At 35.2% G+C, this 5712-nt stretch overlaps 1 protein-coding gene across 2 annotated transcripts in view; it reads right to left on the reverse strand.

Annotated features, from left to right (window-relative positions):
* LOC127868416 (putative proline-rich protein 21) overlaps window positions 1-5712 on the reverse strand; it is a 408141-nt gene that overhangs the window by 87034 nt on the left and 315395 nt on the right. The gene's annotated exons all lie outside the window — the stretch shown is intronic.

The following is a 5712-nucleotide window of genomic DNA, read 5'->3' on the forward strand; positions in this document are numbered from 1 at the left end:
ATCCTCTTATCCATATATATACTCATACCAAGTTTCAATGAAATCCGCCAAAGCAGTTTCCAAGATAGGGCTCCGGACACAAAAAAGCATTTTGCCAAGATACAAAGGGCCATAACTCTGTTATTAACAGATGGTGCACAATGCCATTAGGCGTGCACCATCCTCTTATCCATATATATACTCATACTTAGTTTCATTGAAATCCGCCAAAGCACTTCCAAGATATGGCTTCATACACAAAAGTGCCGGACGGACAACGCCAAAACAATATACCTCCGCCTATGGCGGGGGATAAAAAAAAGGCCTGTTCTTTGCAGCCCAAGATATCAATGGAACAAATGTTCTAACCAAGTTTCATGAAGAATGAACAACAAATGGCCCCCTGGCGGCCATGTTTTTTAACAGACCTGAACTATTTTTGAACTCTTCCAAGATATGTCCAAATTTCATGAAGATTGGGCAAAAAATGTGTCTTCTAGACTGTTAACATGTTTTCACTATAAACCGAAGCGTTTCACCCGTCATGCCGGCTATCAAATTAAAATGAAGTCAATAATTTTAATTATTATTTATTAATCACATACTGTGACCGGGAAAGCTACTTGGGCTCATCTTAGCCTAGCTTGAGGCACAAGAAAAAATCAACAACAATGTGACTAAACTATTGTTATTCTTTCCAAACATTCATTATTTATACTTAAGCAATAATGCAAACAATAAAAACAACTCATATAGAAATACAGTTCATAAACTTTCAAAAGTTAATCATAGTTAAAACAAGGTTTCGAAAACAAACACTTTCATGTCTAAACTTGGTCAACAGTTTGTGTTCAGTATGAGGCAAATGCCTGAATAAAGCACTAGGATAAACAAACACCCATGATCACTTTAATTGAATTCACTCACAAACTTCACGTTCACTAAACAAATAATTAAGAACTCACAGTTTAAATCCATGTCTTTGGCTTTGATCACTTATAACTTGTGTTAATCACAACACACTAAGTCACTTTAATTAAAGACTAGCTGAGATTTGTCATTTAATAAATTCACTCTGTTCACTTATCACTTATTAAAAACACTTGTTGTTGCATAAATTCACTAGGTCCTGTTCTTTATTAAATCACTATCTTAATATTTTCACTTAGAGAAAAAAACTAAGTCACTTTGCCTTAGTTATAACTTAGTTAATAATCGCACTTAGTTAAAAGAACTAAACTAACTCCACTAACATAAGGTAACAATACACTAAATGATCGCTTCATGTAGGGCTGTACTCTCTAAAAAAATATCATAGTTGACAGGAAGGCATATTTTACACTTTTTACCATTATTCAGGTGTTATCTTGCGGAGATAATGGTAGGGCATGAATAGGTGTTCACTACTGAATCCCTGAAATATGATACACTTGAAGACTATAGTAAACCATTGCACTAGAAAAGGTTACATTCCACTAAGAAACGGCCGAAAAAGAAAGTTGCAAAAACAGTCGATTTTGATTTGTGTCAAGTTCTTTCTTGCATTGTACATGACATATCTTTTTTATTGCATAAATCGATTCCGCTTAGAATGGCCTTTAAGAAAAGGTATGGTTATGGGGGTCTCTATGTGCAAAATGTTGAATTTATTTTCGCTCAAAGTTGTCGCTTTTACATTGAATTATATAGGGAAACTATTTGGTGTATTATGACCTAAACGCAAAACCAGGCCTAGTCACAAAGAAGCTGTATTTACAGAAAATCATCATTTTTTTAGTGAGATATGATGCGTTTTGGCAATTTCACGGAATAAATGCGTTTGTTTCACGAATTTAAGGAGCATCGTGAGATTTTAAGAAAAAAATACGTTTTCAGAGGAAAATAAGAAAAAAATGTACAAAAACTCGTCTTGAGCATCTCAAATCGCAACAATTTGTGCTGAAAGAGCTCATGAACACGTTTTAATAGTTGTTTACTTCTTTTTCTACATAGCTTGTAACAATATTCCAGTATTTTGACCGATTGTAATTATTAAGGGTAATCGTTTTACGCCTGAACGCCCGTTATAAATCAAAGCTCCGAACGCGTAAGCCACATGGCTTATCAGGCGTTATAATAAAATGCATTTTCAAGCATTTCTACGTGAAAGATCGGTCTGAAAATTGGCATGCACATAGAAAATAGGTTTATAAGTATCGAGAAGTGCTTATTTTTCGCGATGTTAACAGTAAACATTGTCTTATACGCAAAACCAGGCCTAGTCACAAAGAAGCTGTATTTACAGAAAATCATCATTTTTTTAGTGAGATATGATGCGTTTTGGCAAATTTCACGGAATAAATGCGTTTGTTTCATGAATTTAAGGAGCATCGTGAGATTTTAAGAAAAAAATACGTTTTCAGAGGAAAATAAGAAAAAAAAATGTACAAAAACTCGTCATGAGCATCTTAAATCGCAACAATTTGTGCTGAAAGAGCTCATGAACACGTTTTAATAGTTGTTGACTTCTTTTTCTACAAAGCTTGTAACAATATTCCAGTATTTTGACCAATTGTAATTATTTAGGGTAATCGTTTTACGCCTGAACGCCCGTTATAAATCAAAGCTCCGAACGCAAAAGCCACGTGGCTTATCAGGCGTTATAATAAAATGCATTTTCAAGCATTTCTACGTGAAAGATCGGTCTGAAAATTGGCATGCACATAGAAAATAGGTTTATAAGTATCGAGAAGTGCTTATTTTTCGCGATGTTAACAGTAAACGTTGTCTTATAGGTTACAATACACTAAATGATCGCTTCATGTAGGGCTGCACTCTCTTAAAAAATATCATAGTTGACAGGAAGGCATGTTTTACACTTTTTACCATTATTCAGGTGTTATCTTGCGGAGATAATGGCAGGGCATGAATAGGTGTTCACTACTGAATCCCTGAAATATGATACACTTGAAGACTATAGTAAACCATTGCACTAGAAAAGGTTACATTCCACTAAGAAACGGCCGAAACAAAAAGTTGCAAAAACAGTCGATTTTGATTTGTGTCAAGTTCTTTCTTGCATTGTACATGACATATCTTTTTTATTGCATAAATCGATTCCGCTTAGAATGGCCTTTAAGAAAAGGTATGGTTATGGGGGTCTCTATGTGCAAAATGTTGAATTTATTTTCGCTCAAAGTTGTCGCTTTTACATTGAATTATATAGGGAAACTATTTGGTGTATTATGACCTAAACATTCCCAGTTAGTGAAACACAGTAAATCACTAATTCAATGGGAAAGGCCAACAATGTGCTAGTCCCTTGATTTTGAGGTGTAGCTGGCAAGGTAAACATCCAATCAAATGAGAGCACTGCTATTCTTAGTATCCAGGTAATCTAGGCACTGACCACTGATGTAAACTATCTGTATCCACACTTACAGAGAGTTTAAAGTATTTATTTCATTTCTTAAGAATTATCATACAATGAAAATGTACCTGATCTATCATTAATGAATTTATAAGTTATTAACTATCATTAATGAATTTAAGTTATTAAAAATTGAAATTTAAAGAATCATTATTGTAAGAATAACTAGAGTGTTAACAAGGTTTAACTATAGCTCATATAAAAGGAAAAATGCCAGGCCCCCTTGGCGGCCATGTTTTTCCACCAACCGGAACCATTTTCGAACTCATCCAAGATATCATTGGGACTAATAATCTGACCAAGTTTCATGATGATCGGAAAATAAATGTGACCTCTAGAGTGTTCACAAGGCAAAATGTTGACGACGCACGACGGACAAAAAGCGGACACATTGGCTCATGTATTAAATTACTATTAATGCATCGCCATTGAGGTGGCGCTCGTGACCTCGGATACAATACATATGATATATATAATACTCGGCTAAACTAGAGCTTTGTCACAGACATGACGTATACCCGCACATGCTGCATTGACAAAGAATATTTTGCATGCTGTCTTCACAAGACGAGAAGCTAATTTATAGCGATTTGTAAGAATTATTATGCCACTATCATTTATGGCCATTTTGACCTTTGAACTCTTGAATTCTTTCACATGACACGCCGTCCAATTACTGTGAACAAAATTAATGTAGACATTTTAAAATCTCACAATTAATGACATAGTTATGGCTAGGACAAGCTCATTTATGGCCATTTTTGACTTGGACTCCAAGTGTGACCTTGACCTAGGAGATATCGACGTAATTCTTTCGCATGACACATCGACCAATGATTGAGAACACATGTACCAAGTAATTTTAAAATCCCACAATGAATGACATACCAGTTATAGTTATGGCCCGGACAAGATCATTTATGGCCATTTTTGACCTTTGAATTAAAAAGTGCGACATTGACCTTGGAGTTATCGTCGTAATTCTTTCGCGTGACACACCGTCCAATCATTGTGAACAAGACTATTTGCCAAGCAATATAGTCCCCTACCGGCTCCACCATTGTCAGAAATTCAACCATTGTCAGAATTTTTGTTGTTGCCATAGCATCCAGAATTTTTGACGTAGGAACAAAATGAAATGACATGCATAATGTCCATATTGCCATCTATCCATGTTTCAAGTTTCATGAAAAATATTAAGAACTTTAAAAGTTATCGCAGGATCCAGAAAACCACCATTTTCAGCAGTAATTCTAGTCTATTTGTTGCCATAGCAACCAGAATTTTTGAGGTAGGAACAAAATGACGTTGCAGATATTTATGTTATTCTTTCGCATGACACACCGTCCAATGATGGTGAACAAATGTGCCAAATGATTTTTAAATCTCACAATGAACTACTACATAGTTATGGGTCGGAAAAGGCTGTTTATGGCCATTTCTGACCATTGAACTCGAAAGTGTGACATTGACCTTAGAGATATCGTCGTAATTCTTTCGCGTGACACACCGTCCAATCATTGTCAACAAATGTACAGAGTAATTTTTAAAAATCTCACAATGAACGACATAGTTATGACCCGGACAAGCACATTTATGGCCATTTTTTACCTTTGAACTCAAAGTGTGACCTTGACCTTAAGAGATATCAACATACTTCTTTCGCATGACACACCGTCCAATGATGGTGAACAAATGTACAGTCATTTTAAAATCTAACGATAAATGACATAGTTATGATCCGGACAAACTTTCCGTTTAAAACACACTATGTGACCCCTTGACCTAGTTTTTGACCCGTATTCAAACTTGACCTAGACATCATCTAGATACATCTTGTGACCAAGTTTGGTGAAGATCGGATGAAATTTTGGGACAGACCGACTAAGTGACTCCTATAAAGCCCCCATTACCAATGGTAATGGGGGTATAAAAAGCGGATATGGCGGAGGTTTCAAAACTTTAGAAAATCAAAGGAAAATCCCGGAGTTTTTTTCCATAGCTTTTTTAATACTGAGAGAAAATTTAATTGGTGACCTGGATCCAATGTTACAAATTGTCAAAGAGATTACAATTCACCAAACATTTCATCAAATTGGTTTTATAGCAAGCTGGCCATATGTGTGCATCTTTTGCTTTATACTGATAATCATAATTTAGTTTGACTTTGACCAGAAATAACTAGGAAGACTAGAAAAACTAAATATGCAGTTCTGATATTTGCTACCTACTATCAACTTGTCAAGTCATAAATCACAACAGTATACATTCTCAATGTTCTTTCGGTTTAGAATTGTTAAAGAAGCATTTTTAAAGATGTCTGG

The sequence above is a fragment of the Dreissena polymorpha genome, chromosome 2 (genome assembly GCF_020536995.1).
Source record: "Dreissena polymorpha isolate Duluth1 chromosome 2, UMN_Dpol_1.0, whole genome shotgun sequence".
NCBI lineage: Eukaryota > Metazoa > Mollusca > Bivalvia > Myida > Dreissenidae > Dreissena > Dreissena polymorpha.